At 39.5% G+C, this 27,017-nt stretch overlaps 1 pseudogene; it reads left to right on the top strand.

The window, feature by feature from the left end:
* The first annotated feature begins 19,989 nt into the window (after positions 1 to 19,989).
* LOC127685147 (probable inactive 1-aminocyclopropane-1-carboxylate synthase-like protein 2) lies at positions 19,990 to 21,762 on the top strand (annotated as a pseudogene).
* Positions 21,763 to 27,017: the final 5,255 nt, after the last annotated feature.

Genomic DNA, 27,017 nt, shown 5'->3' with positions numbered 1-27,017 from the left:
ATTATGTATATTGGAAAATTAAGAGCCAAATTTTTATTTTTCTGTACAGATACTTAGATAATTCAGAGGCAACTCTCCTTCAAGTATGGCAATCCTTAATACTAGTTTCCTTTCTGTCTTAATGTTCGGTGAATGGTTGAGCAGACTAGTCACTATGAGATTAGGAAGTGAAAATTAAAATGGGTATGTGATTTGCCAATGAGACCGTTTCAGACTGGTCTGCACAATGTCCTCCAGACGGTGTTCTGAGGCATGGCTCTACATTGTTTCCCGAGTGACAGCAGATGAGCATTCTGAAAAGCCTCTTACCCTTCTTCCTTCACCTCTCAGATCTTATTATGATAGAAAAATCTTGTTCACATAAGGTTCAATTACACTGTGACTTAAGTAATAATTACATAGCTGCTTTTAATGTAGTTATTTAAAAGGATAGTCCCCAGATAAGTTGCTTTCTTATTAAAACTGGTTATTAATAAGAAATAGATGATTGTGTCCACATTTTCCTTATCACTTGATATGAAAGCTTGTACCTTCTAAGTGAGAAAAATATGGAGCAGATGTTTCCATAGCTACAAATATATTCTTGTCTCTTTTGTTTCTGATGAGAAAAATCCTTCTGGAGAGCTTTTATTGATGCCTCGTAATATAATCAAATGTGCAAATGGCATGCTTAACACATTTAAATAGTTCTGGTGGAGCGACAATGAGTTTGTCTTTCAATATATGAAATAAGAAACTGCAGTAACTACTTCCTTTCATGCTTTTACCACAAAGTAGGTCCCACTCTAAATTTATTCTAAAAATCAGTCTGTAAATTTTAGCCTGAACAACTCACTGCAAATTTGAAAGGAGCCAAGCTTCTGTAGCAAAGACCCTGGGCAGTACAGCAAGAGAGGAATCCCCGAAACTGCCTCAGTTACATCTTCTGTCTTGATAACAGCACAAATCTTATCATCTCTAAATCAATAAAACGTGGCCTGTTCCTATAAACTCATGCTGGAGATGAAGCATTTCAGATGCTTACACTTCATGAGGGACAGAGATCTTCAGTGTCCATCTTCAACTCCCTGTCTTCCGTCCTCCACCCTCGGAGCACCTGCAGAGACTCACAGACTTCAGTATCGATGACTTTCTTTTGTTCCTTTTTCACTCCTTGGAGGTTGGAACTGTGTTTTGCTGTGTTTTGACAGCAGCCAGTCATTGTAGTTTGGTGTTTGGAATGTAGGTGACCTAAAACTAGTCACATGTTTATTATACAAACTGTTACTTTAACATTTATTAAGCACTGTGTATGTAGAGTTTAACTGAGCCTTGTAGCAACTGAATTGTATGATTTTTCCTAATTTACAGATGAGCACACTGTAGTTTGATGAGGAAATCTTACCAGAAGTCACACTAACAGGGATCATAGTGAGGAGCTTTATTATATTTTAAGGAAATTGCCAGAGGCTACTGTCTCTGGCCATAGCTTGTGTACTAATGGAACACCATGGGTCAGAGTAGTCTTGGTGATTGGTCTCAGAAACATCAGCATTACTACTACACTAGAACAATCTTCCGAGCCCTTGTATCAGACACCAGGGCACTCCAGACACATTAGCACACACTGTTCTCACACACGACCACAAAGAATCAAGGATTCCCATTTCGATGATCAACTAATGAGAATCGGCGATAACAATACCAAGAAGCTTATTTTCATCTCACTTCCAAACCCTAACTTCTAATTTATAAATTTTTTCCCTAATTTATAAAGTGTTTCCATAACTTCTAATTTATAAAGACATAAACTAATCCTGTGCCTTCTCAGAGGAATTCACAGGATGCTGTCAAAACAAGATGTCATTTTCCTGAGCCACCTCATTCAGTCTAGAGGGATTTGTCCAGCTCTAAAAGAAGTGAAAACCTTAAAATACTGCTAGCTGGTACATTTGTATGGACCACGCTATATAAATGTGCCATCTGTGGAGCTCTCGAGAGGCAGTATATGCTGTTCCTTTAAAGAGAGTTACTCCAACAGAAGGTGGGGAAGTGGGATTGTATTGTAAGCAGCACTAAAAATGAGAATAAAAAATGGAACTGGTGATGTAAATGTTTTAATGGAGGCTAAATATTATTTCTAAGTATATATTTATACATAAGAAGTCCAAGACATTTTCAAGTCAAATAGGAAAAGAATCCAATAATAAAAGACTTTGCATGTTAATTAAAGACCAAAGGAGCCTGGGATCTCTCAGCAGATGGTATTTTTCTCTTTGGTCATCAAGAAAAAAAATGGCAATAATGGAGATAATTATGCAATGGGGACATTGGCTGGAATTTTTAAGTGACAGAAAGAGGGATAGGAACTAGGCAGTAGAATGGGGACATGCTTGTTGGGATAGATTCTGGGCAGTGTAATTTTGAAGATTTGATTTAAAAAAATACTCAATAAATAGTGATCAAAGAGTCAAACAGGATTCCTTAGGCACCTGTCAAGGGCTTGAGTGGCCCTCAGGGAAGGAGGAGGCTTGCCTAGAAGACTAATACTCTGGGGTAGTGTACGAAGGCATGTCCATTGTAGAGGTTGACAATGTTAAGGGGTTTTAAAGCCTAAAGTATCTTTTTTTAAAAAAATAAAATTACATTTATATAATACTTAGATTTTAATTTTAACATAGCAAAACCAATTTAAGAAAAAGATCCCACTTGAAACTTCATTTAAACAGACTATAACAAAGGAGAGAGGTAAGGTATTTTAAAACAATGGGACAAAAGACTGAAATCTGAGTAAAATAGAAAACAAAAGGTAAAAATGGCAGGTATAAGTCTAACCATATCAATGACAGCATTAACTGCGGAGGGTTGAGGCAGCCCAGACAAAAGGCAGACATTACCAGATTTATTTTGAAAAGTCAGATATATAGAGACTGTGAGTCCCACACTTTATAAAAGAAGCAGGAAGGACATTAACGACAGGGGCATACACCACAATACGATAATAAAAATGCCAATTTCAGAACAAGTTTTCAAGAGAGAGAAAGTAACAGATACTGTAGCAAAGTAAATGCTGTCAGTCTGTGAAGAGAACTCAGGCATCCATTGGATCCTTCAAGACTCCTGTGGGTGTGGAATTTTCAGTACTACCTTATTGCTATTACTAATTTAGACACTTAATTCTACACACAAACACACACACACACACACACACACATTGCTCTTTTTTGGTCTCTTCAACTTTTTAAATTTTTTAAAGTATTATCGAAGTGTATACACCACAGCATTTAAAGTATAAAAATATAACTGCCAATGAGAACAACAATTTTAAAAGAAATAATAAGTATCTGCCTAGATGCTGCCTAATTGAGGACACAGAATGCTCCACAGTAGTTTAAAATTCATGAACAAAGAAAAGCATGCCACTAAAGATGTCTCCCCTTGCATCATTAACAGGCTAGTATGGAGAGCAGGATTTTCTCACAATCTCATGCTAACATCCCTCATCCCATTTCCTCAGAGCAAGGAAGATTTTCTGTAATGAAAATTGTTCCCAGGATAATACTAATGTAGATGAGCTTACCCACTATGATGCTAATCATGATCTCTAGAGTTTAACTTGCCACTTCTGTGGGATTTGCAAAGAAAAGGATTAATATTTTCTCCAATATAAATGTATTAATGTTTAATAAAAACAAAGCCAGAGTATATTATTAGCAGAAATGTAAGGAATTTACATTGAGCCCTTATATTTTTGAATAGACACACAAAACTAAATCATATAAATTCACATACATGAAACAAGTGTAAGTAATATGAAAATTTTCAGGTTGACAAAGTATTTGTTTTGTGGACTAAAGGTGTCCAGGAATCTGTGCTGGCAAATGTAACCAAATTTCTGATCTCAGGTCAATTATCTCTGAAATTCTTGATAGACTTTTGAACAAGTGTTCAACTGATGATTGGGGATAATTGACCATGATATATCAAAATGAATCTCGCAAAAGACAAGTAATGTTCTTCAGGTGTGTTTTTTCACATGTCCAATCACCTGGGAACGGTTTTCCTTACAAGTGACTGCCATTTCTAGAAGTATCCTTCAGCTGGGTATAACAACCTTGACATGTTAAGTTAGCTGTTGGGAAACCGGGAAAGTAAGTGATTTTTATACCAAGTTGTATAGGCTAGACCAGATGGAAGGTACAAATAATGAGGCTCATAATTCATTACTTTAATATCATCAAGCATTACTTATTGTTCACAACATAAAGCTTTACTGTGTAATCACCTCTTCATCTGAGCCATGGGGCCTGTAACACAATGGCACAGGAAAGAGACTGGGATGTAAGGATCAAAGCATCGGTTTTTAACACCTCCAGGTGGTGATGCAGTTATCATCCCTCAGTCCAGCAATAAGGAAAACCTGGAAACACAGCCCTCCCGGGTATCCAGAAAGATACCTTGGTATGGGGATAGAATTAACATCCCTACCACGGTGCTCCCTAGTGGAGGAGGACAGGATGAACCAGCCCTGTGAGTATCTGATGACAGATGGGGTTCATGTCCTGTCTTGATGAGGAAAGAATATGACTTAGAATGAGGCCATGACAAAAGAAAGCAAAGCAAACACAGAGAGCTTAGCTTCATGGCATAAGTTTCATCTTGACCGGGCTAATAAACAATGTCCACCTGGACTTTGTTAATTCAGTTTCTCTCCTGTGGAAGTTTTTTCAGGTGAACTTAAGGCCTGTAGAGCCTGAGTCTCACACCCACTGTGCCTGCATTCTGCTTTAAGAATTCTATTGTAAGCAGTACAATGCACCTTGTCTTTAGCGGGATGAGCATAACTACTACAGAGAAAATGAGACTAAACGATAGATGTTTGGGAGGAATGGACCACAGTGGACACTTTGGGAAGATGTCAGGTATTATGAATTTGAGATTCATAAACTGTGATATCTTTTATCATATTTTTCTATGTCCATTTCCAAAATTGTATGTTCTTTAGAATGAGAGAGTCTTAAGAGAATTTCAGTGTGAGATAATACTCTATTCTAATTAACACAACAAACCAAGCAACTGATTCTAACACTCGTTTTCCGTGTGTATGCACGCATGCGCACACTGAGCATACTGTTCTGTAGATTCTAATACTCGTTTTCCATGTGCATGCATGCATGCACACACTGAGCATACTGTTCTGTAGATTCTAACACTCGTTTTCCGTGTGCATGCACGCATGCGCACACTGAGCATACTGTTCTGTAGATTCTAACACTCGTTTTCCGTGTGCATGCACGCATGCGACACTGAGCATACTGTTCTGAAGATTCTAACACTCGTTTTCCATGTGCATGCACGCATGCACACACTGAGCATACTGTTCTGAAGATTCTAACACTCGTTTTCCGTGTGCATGCACGCATGCGCACACTGAGCATACTGTTATGTACACAGAACAGGCAAAGAGCTCAACATGGCTGACTTCCATCAGAGCCTTGACTAAAGAAAGGTCTACTTTCAAAAGCTTTCCATGTGCTGCTAGAACTAATTATTTGGGAATTTGGGAATCTATGTAAGCTTGCTTCTTCAAAACTAGAAACAGAGATGTAGCAGAAAAGGAGGGAGAAGAGAGACAGAGACAGAGACAGAGAGAGAGACTAAATAGTAATATAGTAGTCTAACCATGAAAGGGACATTCCTCCCCTTTGATTACAGGTGTTTGAATGCAAGCATCAAAAACTACAGGACTCTATCAGTTAGATGTAGCCATAATTTATGCCCAAATCAGAACAAAATGAAAATAACATAGTATTTGATGGTACTCCCAAAATCTCCCTATAATAAATAATAGTAGTATACACCCCAAGCATTGACCCTAACCACTTGAAATCTTTGGAGTGCAGAACTGTCTTTGATAGCTGCTACCTTCTAAAAGATTCCACCATTTCTCCTAATCTTTGAGCTAATTTCATGTTATGTGAAAAAAACATGATTGGAAACAGGCAGTAAAATTAAAGAAATTCTATTGTTTTTCTTCTTCAAACAAAGATGAACAGAAACAAAACTGGATATATTAATGGCCAAAAATAATATAAAAGAAGTAAGAAAATATTTGTTCTATTAATATAATTATTTCCTGAAGTCAAAGACACTAAAATGCTACATTTTTTACACAAATATGTTTTAAGTTGTATGAGTCATATTTAAAATTAAATTAAGATCTTTAATTAAACAAACCAGAATTCTATACTTAGAATCAGTAACTCTAGGTTTATGTTCTGATGTACAGGCAACCCCTAAATCCATATTTTATTCTGTCATGATTACATGTCAAAAGCATTGTCAATGCTTTAGTAAAATAAAATACAAAGGAATAGCTTTCTGTGCCTGGTGTACATCTTTAGGTGAAATATCACGGTGTCATAATTTAATATTAGATACTACCTAGCACATGATCTATATTTTGGCTTACTGGTAGAAATTTGGAGGTTTCCCACTTATGGGAAATTTCTTCTTCCAGGTGTATTCTTAGTCCAATAATACTTTAGGGTTCTGGGGCTATGTTTCAAGCACCTTTTCAGTTAGAGTAATTATAACATACAAAAGGACTAAGGTTCAGCCTTTTTCTTTCTGTTCTTCATTATTCTTGCAAAACAATTCCAAATTATTGAATGAATGAAATAAACTCTAAAACATCTTAACCAATGACTGAGAACATGTACAGTGTTTTAGAAAAAAGTGGAGAGGGGTCTCCTTTCATATGCTTTTCCTAGAAGTCTGAAATGTTCCCACTATGTTTTTCCTGAATATCAATAAAACTATCTGTCAACATTCATTCTACAAATACTGAACCACGACCATTTATGTTCCAGGCACTATGTTTAATGTCAGACATAAAATGATGAACAAAATAGACCTGCTCTGTAGCAGTGAAAGACAACCCCCAATCCCCCCACAGCATTATTTTAATATGCCTTACTAGCTCAATGGATGGGCACTTCCAAGCCTCTCCATGGCGAACACACACTCCCCCTCCAGTATTCTTGAGTTAACACTTTCTAAATCTATATTTTATATCTGCCATCCCAGACCCAATGGGGGTGTGGCCCCTGGGGCTGCATCCCTGACTCTCCATGTTGGTTGGCTCTTAATTCTGATCTCTCTGCTTCCCCATCCTGGCATGTTTCATCCTACGCCGCTCTCATGACTGAACCCCTTCCTCTCCCCTGTGTTCTGCCCAGTCATCAGCCACCAGTTGTTTACTTATCAATCAAAAACCAACTGGGGAAGGGACCCTCAATGCCTGTACATACTAATCAATTCCTGTGTGATTTTGGGAGCCGAATTAAGACAAAGCATTAGAACCAATCCCCAACACCAGTCCCTTATGAATTAGAGATTTTTTTTTTATTACTATTGTGAGGAAAATAACAGACTTCTGAGTTGAAAAGAGTGGAACATAGACTTAATCACTATATCTTGCCTGATGTTCTCACTGGAAGATAAATGTCTTCATGTGGACCATCTTTAGTAAAATCTATAGGTCTTACCAAGACATCCTGAGAAGCATCTGTGTGAGCTAGTTGTATGTCACTTGACACAAACTAGAGTTATCTGAGATGAGGGAACCTTAACTGAAAAACTGCCTCTGTAAGATGCAGCTGTAAGGTATTTTCTTAATAACTATTGATGGAAAACCATCCAGCCCATTGAGGGTAGTACCATCCCTGGCCTGGTGGTCCTGGGTTCTATAAGAAAACAGAATGAGCAAGCCATGGGTAGCAAGACAGTAAGCAGCATCCCTCCATGGCTTCTGCCTCAGTTCCTAACTTCAGGTCCTGCCTTATTTGAATTCCTGTCCCAATTTTGAAGAAGAACAGTGATACTGAAGTGTAAACCAAGGAAATCCTTTCCTTCCTGAGTTGGCTTTGGCTATGGTGTTTCATCACAGCAAAAGTAACCCTAACTAAGACTGACTCGTCACAAAATTTGCTGATTGGAATCAACTCCGTGTGGCACCAAATCATCTAAGATTGCCAGTTCACAGAACACCAATAGCGTATGCTTTAAGATCAAGAATTGACAAATGGGACCTCATAAAATTACAAAGGACAAATTGGCAACCAACAAATTGGGAAAAGATCTTCACCAATCCTACATCAGATAGAGGGCTAATATCCAATATATATAAAGAACTCAAGAAGTTAGACTCCAGAAAACCAAACAACCCTATTAAAAAATGGGGTACAGAGTTAAACAAAGAATTCTCACCTGAAGAACTTCAGATGGTGGAGAAGCATCTTAAAAAATGTTCAACTTCATTGGTTATTAGGGAAATGCAAATCAAAACAACCCTGAGATTTCACCTTACACCAGTCAGAATGGCTAAGATTAAAAATTCAGGAGACAGCAGGTGTTGGAGAGGGTGTGGAGAAAGAGGAACACTCCTCCACTGCTGGTGGGGTTGCAAATTGGTACAACCACTCTGGAAAGCAGTCTGGTGGTTCCTCTGAAAACTGGGCACCTCACTTCCAGAAGATCCTGCTATACCACTCCTGGGCATATACCCAGAGGATTCCCCACCATGTAATAAGGATACATGTTCTACTATGTTCATAGCAGCCCTATTTATAATTGCCAGATGCTGGAAAGAACCCAGGTATCCTTCAACAGAAGAGTGGATGCAAAAAATGTGGTATATCTACACAATGGAGTACTATTCAGCCATTAGAAACAATGAATTCATGAAATTCTTAGGCAAATGGATGGAGCTAGAGAACATCATACTAAGTGAGGTAACCCAGACTCAAAAGGTGAATCATGGTATGCACTCACTAATAAGTGGTTATTAACCTAGAAAACTGGAATACCCAAAACATAATCCACACATCAAATGAGGTACAAGAAGAAAGGAAGAGTGGCCCCTTGTTCCGGAAAGACTCAGTGAAGCAGTATAGGGTAAAACCAGAACAGGGAAGTGGGAAGGGGTGGGTGGGAGGACAGGGGGAGAGAAGGGGGCTTATGGGACTTCCAGGGAGTGGGGGGCTAGAAAAGGGGAAATCATTTGAAATGTAAATAAAAAATATATAGAATAAAAAAAAAGATTGCCAGTTCACAAAGTTGGGTTAAATGCTAAGAGATTTGGAAGCCCCCAGACTTCATGACCATTTCTCTTCTATTGTAAATCTTGTTATCTGGACTGTTCATTGACATTCGTTTAGAGTATCCACCAACAAGCCTCTATCTAATGAGGTATTTCTGCTCTCTGAATTACGCATTCTGTCAACTCTATCATGATGTTTCAGATACAGAAATTTGTCTACTACAGCACTGACAGTCAAGCCTGTAGACCACCCACACCACCTTGAGAAAAATCACTTCATCTTTCTGACTCATACAGTGCCGAAAATAGCCACCACTCAGTCTTGTTTTAAGGCTTAAGGGAACAAATGCCGCTAAAATACTTAGAACAGTGTGTGACACTCAGTAAATTATGCCATAAGTGGAAATAACGGATCCTATTTGTTGCAGTGTTTGGCTTCCCAGTAGACATGACAGCCTTAGCAGAGCCTCTTAAAATCACTGGCTGGATATAACTTCCTCCACCAAAAAGGCCTTGGGGCAACACTCCCAGAGTAGTGGAGCAATGCTTGAAGCCAGTGTAGCTTTCCCCCAGGCCACCTGGAAAAGTCAAATAACTTACTAGTCTTAACATACTTCTAGAGTTACAGACCAGAGATTAAACTTGGGCAAATTTATCATTCTTGCTTTGTATTTTTAAGGGTATAATGGCTTCTACACATAAAAATTCATATATTACTTTTAATGTGTTTCCCTCCAGACAACACATTTGTATTATGGGACTTAATGAGCATATGAAGAGATGCTTTGGGTAAAGAAGTTGAATTCTCAGCAACAGTGCAGCTTTTCTTATGGGAAATCACAAATAATTATAGTGTAATATGATTAGTGTAATAATGAAAATCTGCCCACAGTGGACAAACTACACAGAGAAAGGAAGAGTTAATTCTTCATGGGAGAATTAGAAAAAGGCTTGGAGATTATGTTGAGTCTTCAGGAGAAGAAAGATTGCTCAACAAAGGTAGCACTCAGGTGGAAACATTTGTTTTCATTGGAACTGTGTATCTTCCTCATTGTGGTATATATAGAGAGAGTACGGAGAGTTTAGTGACTTTTATGGAACAGATAAGAATAATCGTATGGATAATCAATGCCAATCAAACTATGGATATACTAATACATTTCTATCAAAGCCAGAGGGTTACCATGTATATTCTGTCTCCCCCACTTGTTACCACCCACGCAGGCTTTCCATGAGACTGAGAAGAAGAACATTCTCTCTCTTCTGAACTCAAAGTAGGCAGACTATAGAGTAGATGGTTTGCTAGCATTATGTTCTCATGCTGCAGAGGTCTGTGGTCACTTTCATCAATTACTTTAAAACAGCATCATCAGGAGGATCTCCAGGCACCAGCCCTGTCCCAGGCCAGATGCTATTTCCTCCTCACACAACTCGGCAACAACTCCTGGGAATCTTTTTTCACACATCAGGAAACTGAGACTAGAGTGTATGTTTTCCTCAACCACCCAGCTTGTGAGTGACAAAAACAAGACAGGAACTCAGCTCACCCAGCTTTACAGCTCACAGACTTAATCAGTGCGATGATGAGAGAATCCGTCCATCACCTGTCGTCGCTGGAAACCTGGTGTAGAAGATTGTTTTCGAGACTATGTTTTCGTCACTCACCAGAGGTAAAATTTAAAACAGGCATTATTGGAAGATTAAAAATAAATTATAGAGCCTGGTGTGTCACAATGTCCTTTTTTTTCCCCTTTTCTGGAGTTTGCAGAGTGTGGTAGGATTAGCAGAGGCAGCCATTGCAGCATTTCTAATCTTCTAAGGTTTACAATATTCAAAAGAATTAGCCAGAGGCTTAGGGTGTGCTTCAGTGATGGCGACCAGTGAGTCCTCAGGTCCAGTAGCATATACCTGTGCAACTTCTGGAGCTTTGGGTGATGTTGTCTCTAGGATTCTGGATACTTGGCATGGCCTCTGTGGTTTCAGGAGGTGGTTTGGCCTCAGGTAGAGCAGGGGTCTTCTGCTGGTTTGTGAGCAGGGATATGGAGCTGAGGGGAAGAGATGTTGTTGCAGACAGCTGGGGGAGGTCTAGGGAGTGTTAGCAGAGGGTATGCAGTGTCTTACCAGGGAGTCCAGGCTACTGGCAGCATGGTCTCTAGTAGAGCAGGGATCTTCTGCTGGAGTTGTGGGCTGGGATGTGTAGCCTTGGTAAGAGAAACCTCACTATCTAGTCTCAAAGGTTTTCCAGATTTCAGGGTCAAACCTAAGTCCTCCATTTGGTCTATAAGTTCCCATCAGTATTTTTATCTTCATGATGGAACCTCTAATTTTATCCTCCCAATCATAAATCGGTTTCAGAGTCAGACTGTTATATCTTCAACTGTTTCTTTCCACCTATTTCAAATGAATTTCAAATCCAATGAATCAGAAATGAGTTCCTTCTAATTAAGCTATTGTAACAAATACTATAAACTGAGTGGTTTGGAGACAATAGAAATAAGTGTGCTTCTCACAGTTCTGGGTTCTAGGAAATCCACAACTAAAATGGATTCAACAGGTGTGTGCCCTCATCCAGACCCACAATAAATGTTTTCTTGCTGCGATCTTATTACAAGGTGGGTGCAAGAGGAATCGCTTACTCTTCCTGGCCCCTGGAAGGGCTCTAATCCTAATCCTGATCTCTCTGCCCTCAGAGGTCCACCCCCTACTTATATCACCATTGTGATTGGAGTATACCCATATTTAGTCCATAGTACAGTTCTCTTCCACATCTTTGGTTAGAAACACTTTACATTTAGTATTTTTGACAGAGATATCAATTTCTTCTATCATATCTTCTATACCTGAGATTTATTTCTGTCTCTTGTATTCTGTGGGTGATGTTTGAGTCTGTAGTTCCTGTTCTCTTTCCTAGGATTTTCCATCTCCAGGGTTGCCTCAGTTTGTGAGGTTTTTTTGTTTTTTTGTTTTTTTTTTACTTTATTTTTATTTTTTTATTTACATTGCAAATGATTTCCTCTTTTCTGGGTCCCCACTCCCCGCAAGTCCCATAAGCCCTCTTCTGTCCCCCTATTCTTCCATCTACCCTTTCCCACTTCCCTGTTCTGGAATTCCCCTATACTCTTGCACTGAGTCTTTCCAGAACCAGGGACCACTCCTCCATTCTTTTTGGACATCATTTAATTTGTGGATTATGTCCTGGATATTCAAAGTTTCTAGGCTAATATCCACTTATCAGTGAGTACATACCATGATTGATCTTTTGAGACTGGGTTACCTCACTTAGTATGATGTTCTCCAGCTCCATCCATTTGTCTAAGAATTTCATGAATTCATTGTTTCTAATGGCTGAATAGTACTCCATTGTGTAAATATACCACATTTTTTTGTATCCATTCCTCCGTTGAAGGACATCTAGGTTCTTTCCAGCTTCTGGCTACTACAAATAGGGCTACTATGAACATAGTTGAGCATGTGTCCTTATTGCATGCTGAAGAATCCTCTGGGTATATGCCCAGTAGTGGTATAACAGGGTCCTCAGGAAGTGACATTCCCAGTTTTCTGAGGAACCGCCAGACTGATTTCCAGAGTGGTTGCACCATCTTGCAATCCCACCAGCAGTGGAGGAGTGTTCCTCTTTCTCCACATCCTCGCCAAAACCTGCTGTCTCCTGAGTTTTTGACCACATTCTGACTGGTGTGAGGTGAAATCTCAGGGTTGTTTTGATTTGCATTTCCCTAATGATTAATGATGTTGAACATTTCTTAAGGTGTTTCTCAGCTCTCCGAAGTTCTTCATGTGAAAATTCTTTGTTTAGCTCCGTACCCCACTTTTTAATGGGGTTATTTGGATCTCTGGGTTCTACTTTCTTGAGTTCTTTGTATATATTAGATATTAGCCCTCTGTTGGATTTAGGGTTGGTGAAGATTCTTTCCCAGTCTGTTGGTTGACGTTTTGTCCTTTTGATGGTATCCTTTGCCTTACAGAAACTTTGTAGTTTTATGAGGTCCCATTTGTCAATTCTTGATCTTAGAGCATAAGCTATTGGTGTTCTATTCAGGAACTTTTCCCCTGTGCCCAGGTCCTCCAGGGTCTTCCCCAGTGTTTTTTTCAATTAGTTTCAGTGTGTCAGGTTTTATGTGGAGGTCCTTGATCCATTTGGAGTTGAGCTTGGTACAAGGAGATAAGAATGGATCGATGTGCATTCTTCTGCATGCTGACCTCCAATTGAACCAGCACGATTTGTTGAAAAGACTATCTTTTTTCCACTGGATGCTTTCCGCCCCTTTGTCGAAGACCAAGTGACCATAGGTGTGTTGGTTCATTTCTGGGTCTTCAATCCTATTCCATTGATCTGCTTGCCTGATATTGTACCAATACCATGCAGTTTTTATCACTATTGCTCTGTAGTAGAGTTTAAAGTCTGGGATATTGAATCCCCCTGAAGTTCTTTTACTGTTGAGGATAGATTTAGCTAGCCTGGGTTTTTTGTTATTCCAGATGAATTTGAGAATTGCTCTTTCTAGCTCCATGAAGAACTGGGTTGGGATTTTTATGGGAATAGCATTGAATCTGTAGATTGCCTTTGGCAAGATGGCCATTTTAACTATATTAATCCTGCCAACCCACGAGCATGGAAGGTTTTTCCATTTTCTGATATCTTCTTCGATTTCCTTCTTCAGAGATCTGAAGTTCTTGTCATATAGGTCTTTCACTTGTTTGGTTAGAGTCACCCCAAGATACTTTATGTTGTTTGTAGATATTGTGAAGGGGGTCATTTCCCTAATTTCTTTCTCAGTCTGCTTATCCTTTGAATATATAAAGGCTACTGATTTGCTTGCGTTGATTTTGTAGCCAGCCACTTTGCTGAAGTTGTTTATCAGCTGTAGGAGTTCTCTAGTAGAGTTTTTAGGGTCACTTAAGTATACGATCATATCATCTGCAAGATAGATAAACCCTTAGCCAGACTCACCAAAGGGCACAGAGAAAGTATCCAAATTAACAAAATTAGAAATGAAAATGGAGATATCACAACAGAAACCAAGGAAATTCAAAAAATCATCAGATCCTACTACAAAAACCTGTACTCAACACAACTGGAGAATCTGGAGGAAATGGACATTTTCTTAGACAGATACCAATTACCAAAATTAAACCAGGATCAAATAGACCATCTAAACAGACCCATAACCCCTAAAAAATAGAAGGGGTCATAGATAGGCTTCCAACCAAAAAAAGCACAGGACCAGATGGTTTCAGTGCAGAATTCTATCAGACCTTCAAAGAAGACTTAACACCAATACTCTTCAAACTCTTCCACCAAATAGAAACAGAAGGAACACTACCCAACTCCGTCTTCGAAGCCACTATTATGCTGATACCAAAACCACACAAAGATCCAACTAAGAAAGAGAATTTCAGGCCAATTTCCTTTATGAATATCGATGCAAAAATACTAAATAAAATTCTTGCCCACCAAATCCAAGAACACATCAAAACGATCATCCACCATGATCAAGTAGGCTTCATCCCAGGGATGCAGGGATGGTTCAATATACGGAAATCCATAAACACTACATAAACAAACTCAAAGAAAAAAACCACATGATCATTTCATTAGATGCTGAAAAAGCATTTGACAAAATCCAGCATCCTTTCATGCTTAAAGTCTTGGAAAGGACAGGAATTCAAGGCCCATACCTAAACATCGTTAAAGCAATATACAGCAAACCGGTAGCCAACATCAAACTAAATGGAGAGAAACTTGAAGCAATCCCACTAAAATCAGGGACTAGACAAGGCTGCCCCCTCTCTCCATATCTTTTCAATATGTTCTTGAAGTCCTAGCTAGAGCAATTAGACAACAGAAGGAAGTCAAAGGGATACAAATTGTGAGGTTTTTTTTATTGCTTCTATTTTCACTTTCAGGTCTTGAACAGTTTTATTCATTTTCTTCACCTATTTGATTTTATTTCCTGTATTTCTTTACATGTATATGTTTACTCTTTAAAGATATCTACCCATTGTATTTTCCTGTAGTTCTTTAAGGGAGTTGTCCGTTTCCTCTTTAAAGGCTTCTATCATCTATATTATCATCTTCATAAGGTTAGATTTACAGTCATTTTCTTGCATGTCAGGTGTGTTAGGATATCCAGGCTTGCTGTAGTAGAATAGCTGAGTTCTGGCAGTGTCACATCGCCCTGGCTTTTGCTGATTATGTTCTTACACTGGACTTTAACCATCTGTTTGTCCCTGGTATTAGAAGGCCTGGTAGTTCCTAATGGCAGCAGGCCTCCAGAGAGGCAGGGAGAGCTGGTGGTCACTTGATGGCTGCTGGCCTCCAGGACTGCAGGTAGAGGTGTGGACTGGAAGGTGGAGTACAGAGGTGATGGGGCAAACCTCATGGCTGCTGGGCTTGCTGGGAGACCCAGCAGTCAGAGTATTGGGGCATGGGGATCTCACCTGGTTGTCCTGGGTAGCAGTGGTCCTCCAGGGATACAGGCAGAGTTGTGAGCCAGGGAATGGAGAACAGAGGGAACAGGGAAGAGTTCTTCCACATCTTGAGCTGTGCCAGAGTTTGGAAACACAGTTGTCACCACTGACTCCTATTCCACCCGAATCACGTGTATCTAGTCCACTGGACTTACACTTACGATTTAAACATAGCTTGATGTATTTTCCCAATGCATTACTCAATGTAGTTCTCCCACATAACATTTCCTACTTTCCAAGCCTCTATCTAAATTATATAAGCATAGAAATCTTCTTAAACTCTAAGCTTCCTCATCCTTTGGGAATGGGAGTATGGTGTAATAAGTCATTTTGTGGTTTGTAGCTTAATACTCTCAGTCAATTCTAATTCATTTTAGGTTTTCACTGACCAGAGGTGATTTCCTCAATTGTAGGTTCAAGTCTAAATCGCTGTGTTTTTATTCCATCTGTGTGTCCTAGTACAGTTTTTTAAACCTTACACAGTCAAAGCAACTTCCCTTTTGTTAACCTTCTTAAAATAAACTTTTTTCCATGATCTTTCAGCAACAGTGGAAGTTTGAAATCAGTGGATCAGATTAGAACCATGTTGCTAAAGAGACATTCTATACTGAGCTGATAGATCTTACAGAAGAAGTCACCTATTAATCAAATGCATTTGCTTGAAATAAACTCACATTAGGTATACATGTGCTGGATTAGTTATTCAGTTCTTACTAAATAATTTATCAAGTATGACTTATTTCCATCAAAGAAATTAAGACCTTCGTTATATTATTTACTATTATTATGCCAAATTCCAAAGTCAAGTTTTAGGTTTATTTTAAAATAAATTCAAATAATAGTCTGGCAGGTCCATTGGTGCACATCTACCGATTTCAGCCTGGATGCTACTCTTTACGCCTACCACCCTAAGGCTGCCACCAGATGGAGAGCACGCATGGAACACTCCCATGAAATGCGATCTAATTCTCTTGAGGTCCTAGCAAAACTCTAATACCTATGGGATCACATTCTGGTCCACTGCTCCAGGACTATCTATAAAACCCTAGTGATTCCATAGAACTCAAGAACAATAGCATGCTTTGTTATTAAGAATGTATTCAAGGTAATCAGTTACCTATATATAGGAGCTAACAGTATAAAACTTTGAAAGAACAGACATGGCTAAATTTTCATGATCTTGGATTTGGTAAAAAAAAAAATTAAGTATGACATAAAGATATTAAACAAATAAAAGGAAAATAGATAAATGAGACAAAGCCAAAGTTTTGTATTACAAAAGAAGTTAACCAAAACAACTCACAAAATGACAGAAACATTTGCAAACCACACATGTGACAGGGCCTGTATCTGAAAAAATACATAACTCCATATAAAGGATAGAAACTCAAAAATTGGGCAAAAATAACCATTTTTCAAACTGGCCAATAAGAATATGTATAGATATGTAACATAACTGATAATCAGATAAGATACACAAAATGAAATACCCATTTCACACCCTCTAATGAAGTTCTATGGTATATGGTACCATGTTTGGTCATTTTTTATGGTGGCTGAATCATTTCACCACCCACCTCCCATGAATGGATGAAGGTTCTAATCTCTCTACAAACTTATTAATTATTATTATTATCTGTCTTCTTGACTCTAGCTATCCTATAGAGACTCTGTCTCTTTTTGTCACCATAATGCAGATTATAGGAAGGTCCACCATTTGCAGAGGTCTGAGAATATACAAACAATAGCCACCAGGCCTTACTATCACTCCTTTAAGATGCCAGAAACCCATTTCTGTCTCCCACTGCTGTCTCTCCCACTTTCTGGGAACTCTAATCAGGTCAGCTTCCTATCGCTATGACAAGCAGAATGGGGGGGGGGAGAAGAAGGGAGCCATATGGAGTCTCAGGCCCTCTGGGACAAACTGGTTCTTTATTTTTTTTTCAAGCATAGGATGAAAGCTTTAGATCAGTTATTTCTGGTAAGTGCCTCAGGGTAGCCTCATGGAAGGATTCGCCTGTGTTTCTTGATGAAGATGTGTTTGAGGAGAAGGGCTGGAGATCTGAGAGTTTCAGTTGCACTGAATGTAACGATTACTTAGTAAGTGATGAATGTATTGCTTAGTTCACTAGCAATCATCTAACAAAATATTCTAAAGGTGTCCTAGAGCACAATGCTTGGAGTATATTGACTACCTAATAAATGCTAGCTGTAATTATTTCCATTATGTACTTTGCTGTCTATTTTGATATACTCTATCATACCCCTACCTGGAACTGTATGTAGAGACACATACTGTTAACACTATAGCCTCCCAGGGGTTTTCTGTGAAATGACAATGAATGATGATATGGGACAAAATGGCTACATATACTTTAAAAAGTTTAGGTTAGGAATAAGATTTCACCTCTCAAATGACTGAAACTTAGCATTGGATTCCTGGAAGGGCAAATGCAAGGCCCACTGGCCACCTAGCCTAACTATCCTAACTATGATCTCTAGGCTTAGTGAGGGCCCCTGTCTCAAACATGAGGCAGAGAGTTGGCTAGACAGCACAGCAAATAGGACACTTGTCACCCAGTGTGATAAGCTAAGTTGATCCCAGGAATCTACATGGTGCAAAGAGGAAACTAACTCCCAAAACTTGTTCCTTTGTCTACACAAAGAAGCTGTGGCCTGCATGTAAATGCACACACATCCATATGCACTCACGCACTCACCCACACAGTAAATAAATAAGTAATCAAATGCAGGTGTTTTATTTAGGCAGAGAATGATAGAACTTACTAAACTTTGATCTCCGGCTCCACATGTTTCACACATGTGCGTACAACCTTACATGCTTACATGCACACAGAGAAGCATGCACATTATGTACAGTCCACACAGACATGAAACAAATAAAGAAAGAAAGAGGAAAATTCTGAAGCCATGCTTCATCATTCGCCCACATGGTATCATCTCCATACGAACTGCTTCATAACTCAAGGCTTCAGTTTAGTGAGATACCATGTTCTCTGGGGAAATAGTAGTTAATGAGTGTGAAAACATCTCCCTCAAAGACAGCATAGGGGGGCAATTCCCTGACACCTTTTAGGTAGCTCTGCAGACTGTTAATTTGCTAACTCAATTAAGACTGATGGCACTTTTTCCCTAGTTTTCAGACCTTGCCATGAAATGTTCATCGCTCTTGTTTACACAGTTCTCTGTTTCTGTTTACTTGATATTAACAGAGGTCAAGGCTCTAATTCTACTAAAAAGCAGTCTCTTTTTAAAATCAAAAAAACTTGTGACTACTTGTCCATGGGGACCTGGGAAACACTGACACAGTTCCTGACGACTTGCCTCTATGTTTCCCAATATGTAGTTAAAGTTATTCAGGAAAAGCCAAAGGAAGGATTTTTCTCTTTCTTTTTTAAAGGACATTCTTAAAATTGCATGTTAAATATCTTCAGTGTAGATATGTCTTCCTAGGAATGTGTTTGAGGGTGTTCAAACTGGAAGGGCAGGAGGAAGCAGTTGATGTAACTTTCTTCTTACTATTTTTTTTTCAGTCAAGCTTCTATAGGTCTTCTGAGACCTGATAATGCGTGTAGGTACATGTAAAGTCACACGACTCCTCTGTGCTGGTTATTTTTGTGTCTCTGTGACAAAATACCCAATAGGAACAATGTGAGGGCAGAAAGGTTCATTTTGGCTCAGGCTCAGGGCTTTAGTCCATTACAGTAAGGAAGGCAGAGAAGAGTAGTTTGGGTCATGGTAAAGGGAACATGTGGTAGAGATTGTCCACATCAAAGTGGATTGGGAACCAGGTAGCTGGGTATAACCCTCAAAGGCCAAGCTGTAATGACTTCTTTCCACAAACCATACCACTTCTCCTAAAGGTTCCACAACTTCCAAAAATAATGTAACAAATTGGAGAACAAGCATCTGAAGACAAGAGCCATGGGCCCTGTGTCAGATTCAAACCACAAAATCCTCAGCCTTACGGATTTCTTTCTTGACTCATGACCCAAGAGAAAATAGCTCCCCTGATGAGTATAGCAAATGCTGACCATGTCTAGCCACACAAAAGCACTATTGCAAGAGTATAGAGACTCCAGGACAATAATTAAATGTGGATCTCCCTGAGACTTCTCCTCCTGATGTCTTTCAACATTGAAACTGCAGCTCAAACTTCTCTTGAAATGAACTCTACAGGTCCCTAAAAGAAAGCCCTGCTTTCCCCCTCCTCAAATGGCTGGGAATATCAGTGGCATCCTTTTACTCTGACATTTAGAGTAGCTCATCTAAAGTATGCTTAGCCAAGGATACTTCAAGGAGCATTGTTTCAAGACAGTGGAAAACAATATTTTTTAGTCATAATGACAAAGACACTCCTGATGGGCCTAAGGAGTTAGATTTCCAACTGCACAGAGATGAGTGAAGCCATAAGAGAAGGGTCCAGCCAGGATGCTAAGGCCAATAGCAATACCCAGACTCCTAGTCACCAGAAAGGCACCCACCCCAAACTCAGGGATTAGCTGAAGAGGAAGTCCTCCAAAAAGAAGAAGGGCTTCAAAATACTGCAGGAGAAGATGTTGAAGTTGCAGTATGTTCTCACAGACCAGATCTTGCAGTGGACAAGCCAGCAGATGCAGTGCCTCTCACCAGGAGATCAACTAGTTACACAAGCCTCCAGGAAGTGGGGAAAGAATATGGGCTGCTTACTGTCTCAGATCATCAACCTCACGTGGCCCATCGTTGTAAAGAAACTGAAGTTCCCTTGCTCAGACGCTAGATGTGGCATCAAAGCTGGGTACCAGGCCCAGTCATCTTAGCAAACTGGCCAACCCAGGCCTAGGCTGGGTAATTTTGAGGCTGTCTTTTCCAGCTGCACCCTATCCAAGTGTGGGACTGGCAGCTCTGAGTTTTACCACTTAAGCTTCCAGAGCTATGAGGCCTATCAGACAGACAAATACCACAAGGATGAGAACCCTTCGGGCTATGTCAACTTTACTACCAGTGAGAACAAGCTTTGCCTTGACCTGATAGCAGCAAGGTTGACTCAGTGTGACATGAACTTCCTTGATGAGGCCCATCTGCAATTCTCCAGCTTGAAAGACAACCGTTCCTTTGGGAAGAACTGACCCTCACCCCTTGACACAGAAAATGTGGTGGTTTTAAATGGCTGCTCCTCGGTCTTTGCTTCACTGGCCATGGTTCTGTGTGGCCCAGGTGATGCCCTTCTTATCCCCACACCATGCTACAGTGGCTTCATCTTCAGCTCCTACCTCTATTCGAAAGCAGAGTTTTTCCTGTCTACTTGGAGAGCCAGGTCACTGGGACCAACTCGTATTCTTTCGGACTCACTGTGGATAAGTTCGAGCTTGCCCTCAGGCTAAGAAGAAGGCAAAATAGGTCAAAGACCTTTTTGCTCATCAACCCCCAGAATCCTCTGGGTGATGTCTACACTCAGTTGTCAATGTAAGAGTACCTGGTCTTTGCATGTGATCGTGGATGAGATTTACATGCTGTCCATGTCTGAGCCATCTGTCACATTTCACAGTTCTGGGTATAAAAGACTTGCCTGGCCCTAACAGGATCTATGTGATATGGGGCACTAGTAAGGATTTTGATATGCCTGGCTTCTGCTTTGGTGTTCTCTATACTCACAACAAGGAGGCAGCCTCTGCCATGAAAGCTTTTGGCTACCACCATGGTGTCTCTGGCATCGCACAGTACAAGCTGTGCCAACAGATCAGGACAAAGAGTGGATCAATAAGGTGTACCTGCCTAAAAACCATAGCTGGCCCCGGAAGGCTTACAGCTGCGTCACTAAGATGCTGGAGGACTTGAAGATTCCCTTTCCCAACTGTCACTCTGGCCTTTCTGCATGGATCAACTTGAAAGCCTGTCAGAGCCCATGCGTGTTTGACCAAGAGCAGATTCTTCACCGGTGCCTCCAGGACAACAAGCTGTTGTTATCTAGCGGCAAATCCTCCATGAATATAGAGCCTGCCTGGTCCCTCCTGGTCTTTCCCGAAAACTACCTTCAGCTATAAGTGGCCATGGGTCAGTTCTGCCATGAGTTCACTGAACACAAAAAAAGGCATAATAACAGAACGGCAGGAACAGGCAACTGGGACATAGACTCCTGCTCCACCCAGTGGCTCCAGGCAGCAGGCTGTCACTTGCTCAGGGGACCCTGAAAGTAGCCTCATGGCCAGAAGACAGTAGGAGGAATCGTAGGAGGAATCGGAGCCACTGTGCTGTCTGATCCCGCTCACCAAGCCCCCTGAGCTGAATGTCTGACATTTTTAGAAGCCTTGGGTTTTCTTTTTAGTCTTTGCTAGCTATCCTGTGCTCAAAAATGATGTCTTTATTGTGGCAGGAGGGAGTTGGCCTAAGGAACCCTGGAGGGGTAAAGGCAGTTCCCTGGATTCAATTTTAGATGGCTTTGTTTTACATTTATCATTTAATAAAAGTTGTGCTCTATTTAAAAGAAAACAAAAAAAATGATAATCCTAAAAAATGATATTTTAATTTTATATACAAAAATTTTAAAGGTACTGTGTACACAAAGCCTGATTTGATGTACTTAATCTCAGTACCCAGGTCACCTGCTCTACTTCTCAAAGACAAACAGTTCTGACATTTTCTCTTGGGCTTTTTAATAAAAATACTTTATGTAAATCAGGCAAATTGGATATTCATATTTTCCTGAGCCTACTTCAGATACATAAGTCTGCTTTATTCCAGCTTTTTTGGTTACTGATACATCTTAAAGATCATTTTCTATATTTTAGAAACTTTCCATATCAGCGTATATAGAGCTTTATATTTCTTTTTTTGGATCTATGAATATTATATTGAAGAATTTATTATAACTTCACGATTGCCCTCCTGGCCAAGACTCGGCTTGGTTCTGTGACATGATTTGCTCTTACCGATGGGATGATGATATAAAGTATATGCTTGTGTCATCTTGTAGTGTGAGGAAGCAGCAGTGAGCTGAAGTTCTGGATGTGACATCACTGGGCACAAGTGGTATTTGCTTAAATGTGTGATAAACATTAGAGTTTTCCCATCAGCTCCAAATTCCATCATGGTAGCAAAGAAGAAAGTCATACTCAGATTCCTACCCACATTATCTTTCTCCCTAATCCAACAAAAAGTCTAGTCTCTTCTAGCGCTTTCACAGAAGATATTTTAGAACTTTTTTTACAAAAATATTATAATACAAATATCCTATTCCCCATCTTAATTAGATTTTCTAAAATACATAGTTAGGTAAGATAGCAGGGAGATGATCAGTGAGCAGAAGGCTGAGCTATAAGAGATATTAGCACACTACTCGATGCCTGCAGGCCTTCCCTCCCTCCTGCAAACTCTGATGTATAGAGGTGACTCTGTAAACAGCTATAGCTGCTGAGAACAGAAACTGTAGTCCTTCAGGTGCTCTGATTTTCAAAGACCAAATAGGGCATTTGACTTGGTCATAGATGTGCTCACAACCATTTGATTTCCATTGTAGCTGAAATGGCCTTCCTTATCAGACAGGGCCATGCCATGTGGATCTTTTCCAATACAAAGTACATCCAAGGATGCACTTAGAACAAGATCTTCAACATGTAACCTAAGCAGTATGGAGGAAAGCCACATGTTGCCTACAGTGCACAAGCCTAGAGATGGTATGCAAATGAAGATACATAAATAAAGACATGAAAAAGAAGTGAAACCTATGTATGACTGAAAGAGAAGGTCTAAGGTAGGTGACTAAAATAGCTGGTTTTGATTCTGTCAGTGGGGAATACTCAATAGATTTAAAAAGGAGGCATGAAGAAGTCTGTGCTTATGTTTCTGACTTCTCAATCTATGTATTCCAATGCTATCATTTATTAAATAAGAGGGATCCTTCCCCCATCTGCAGTCTGGGGTATCTAGATCCAGAAGCTCCTGCTTTGCTTACACAATGACAAGAGGTGGAAACAAGTGTAATGCCAAATCTACGCAACTGGGTCCATCATTTATAGAGCATGTATTGTGGGCCAGGCCCATTGTTGGGTCTTTATGTAATCCTGATGTTATTTTGTCCTTGACACTACTCTATTATACCAGTACTGGTACATGGTGCATTTCAGATGATGAAACTAAAGCTTGAAGTGCCTCAAATTTTGTATCTATGGAATGCCTGTATTGTAGTTAGAAATTTCATCATTTCGTTTTGTGTATAGGAGATTGATTGCTCAATTGATACAGGTAGAGCAAAATCTTTTGTATAACTGGGGTAGTGGCTTTTTATAGCGAACAGGAAAAGGCATTCCAATGCTGTTCTTTATCCATTTCTTGAAAGAAAAAAAAAGCCCTGCTTGCTGCCAGTTGTGTGTTCTTACCATAAACTCAGTATCATCTATGTGGACCTGGGCTTTGAAACTTAAGGATATATGTTGTAAATGAATTTTGGGAAAGCAAGAAATGGTCTTTAAAAACCTTCAGTTTTGAAGCAGAAAGGAAAAGGCAAGGCTAGTACTCAAAATCAACTTCCCCTTGCTTCAGGTAAAAAAACAACAAAACTAAACAAAAACCTCCATATCCCTGTCTTAGCTTTCTTTCTACTCCTGTGACAGAATACCACAACCAAGGAAACCTATGAAAGAAAGCATTTAGTTGAGCTTACAGCTTCAGACACTTAGAGTCCATCATGGCTGCACAAAGGCATGCCTGCGGGAACATCTGAGGGTTCACATCTTGACCCAAAAGTAGGAGGCAGAGAGAGAGCACAGAAGGAAGAGTGCATATCTTTTCAAAGTTCAAAACTTGTCACCAGTCATATACCTCCTCCAACAATGACACAGCTCTTACTCTTTCCCAAACAGTCTCACCAACTTGGGACCAAGAATTCAAACACAAAAGTGCAAGCCTCATTCAAACTCCCACAGTCCTGGATGCTGTCTCTTCTTAAATGCAAGTGGTAGATACAAAAGTCAGATTTTATATTTATCATTTCTGTATGAGGTAATTAGAGTTGGTCATTGTTCTCTTCATAGGTTGAAAGCGGAAATAAGCAAACATATCATAAGGAAACCAAGTTGGCAAGGTCGACACATCTTTATGGTTGAAGACAAGGAAATCTGTTGAAAAACTAAATGCAGCCCAATTAATCTGCCTTAGAGAAAGCAAGTCAGGGAGGAGGGGAAAGTAGCACTGAGAAGCCTTTCTCCAGAAGGGACCTGCTTATCTTTTTATACCAACATTCTATCCTCAGAAGATTATATTTCAGAGAAGCATAGCTTCTGTCATTTTCATAATACATTAAAGTCAGAAACGAACGTCTGTTAGTCATTTACAGAATGCACATGGTAGATCTTTGAAGGCTGAACTTTGATTATGATCAAAGATAGAACCTACAGGGCTTAAGTGGGGGGTCCCTAATCAAGAGAGGGATGCAGATTAGTAAGACTGATTTTCAGTCATCAAGAAGTCAGAACACACTGAGCAAGGGTTTAATAATCATTTTTAAAATGTAAAAAGAAAAAGTGTGAAATTTGTATTTCTCTATTGTTGAAGTTTATGCTCGTGGCCTACTGTTCTGATCTACAGTCAATTATTCCATCTGAAATAAAATTGAATACTTCAAATGAACTAATTTTATGCTAGAAATCCAACCTTTTTATAACATATGAACTGAGAGAATGCAATTATATCTAAAGGAATTTAAGGGATCATTTGCTTTAGCATCCATATTTCACAATAGGAAAAAGATGGAGGCTCAGGAGCTTTGATGATTATCTAATGTCAAAATACCAATCAACAGCAGATACACAGCAAGAATTCATGCTTTCTAATATCTTCTTTATTTCACAATCTGATTTTCTCATACTACAAACCCAGAGATAATGCTCAACACTATTCCAGTTGATTGTCATATCTTTCAAATGTTTAAAAAATATTTCATTGACAAGTAACTATGTACACTTATGGGAAATGATATTTCTATCAGTAGTGGTTTGAATAGGTATTGCCCCTTTAGACTTATGTCTTTGAATGCATAGCCCATAGAGATTGTCACTATCAAGAGATGTGTCCTTTTAAGAATAGGTGTGGCCATGCTATAGGAAGTGTATCAGTGTAGGGATGGGCTTTGATGTCTCAATCTATTCCCAGCATCGCACAGTCTTCTTCTGCTGCCTATGAATGAAGATATAGAACCTTCAACTCCTTCTCCTGCACCATGCCTTCCTCCATATCATAATGTCCTCCCATGATGACAATGTATTAAACCTCTGAAACTATATGCCAGACACTCCAATTAAGTGGTTTCCTTATAAGAGTTCCTGTGGTCATGGTGTATCTTCACAGCAATAGAAACTCTAAGGCAGTATCTAGACACACATTGTATAAAAGCAAAGCTTAAATATTGAGCATTGTAGAGAGCCTTATTGAGGTGCCATGCCATCTGGCAGGAACTTAACATCAACAATGTGAAGTTCCTCTCCCAGCCTTTGAACAGGAATCCCTGTGTTAGCCATAATCCCCTCCACCTAGTAGGGAGCCCTCAGACCAAGGTGAAGCCTATTGTTCTTCAAGGATTTGCAGTTTCCTCAGAAACACTAGCCACCTGTGAAGCAACTGAACTGGTTCTGCTGAGAAGTTTCCAGCCTTTTCCCCTGCCTATATATTGGGAATTCTTCATTAAACTTTGAGACCTTGAATAGTAGGTGTTATCTTGGTCTCCATCTGTTTTTGCCGCCTTCCCATACATCCCCAGCTTCCCTTCCAGGTAACCCATTCGATGTAACTGTGGACAATTATAAGCATAATGATTTTTCACTGTCCAAATAGTTCCCTTTTAAAACTTTCCTGGAGAAAGAAATTATAAAATAAGGGAAAATGCTCGAGATGGCATTGTAAGACATTTCAACACTGAATATTAAATATGTTTCTCATAGATAAATGAAAGATGATAGATGATAGATAGATAGAGATAGAAATGATATAGATAGAGATATAGAAGGTTCCATGTAAATTATTGAATATTTGGCACTGAATCAGACAACCATTGGCCCTGTCTTCATGAGTCTTATAATCTATGAAAGGTCATTACAAATGAAACATCTGCTCTAAAGGGGACATTTTCAAGGGAAGTACATTACTCCTTTCTAGGTTTAAACAGCAAACAGGAAATGCCCCAAAATCTTTATGCAGATTTGAAAAGCAAGATCTTAGCCTGAGTCCAAATTTACAACCCTTGTCAAACACAATTGCCTCTAACCACAGCCTTACATTGATTATGTTTGTTTTTAATGTGTGCCTCATGGTATAATATGCTGCTCTGCCTACACAATATCTTTTTCTCTGGTAATACTCATAAGTACTTTGTTTTCCAATAAATTTCTTCTCTGAGAATTAGCAGGTTAGTAATGCATGTGTTTGTATGTCTTTGGGGAAAGTAAACTCTCCATTT

The sequence above is a fragment of the Apodemus sylvaticus genome, chromosome 1 (assembly GCF_947179515.1).
Source record: "Apodemus sylvaticus chromosome 1, mApoSyl1.1, whole genome shotgun sequence".
Lineage (NCBI taxonomy): Eukaryota > Metazoa > Chordata > Mammalia > Rodentia > Muridae > Apodemus > Apodemus sylvaticus.
The sequence above is the reverse complement of the archived record's forward strand: the minus strand, read 5'-3'. Positions and strand labels throughout refer to the sequence as shown.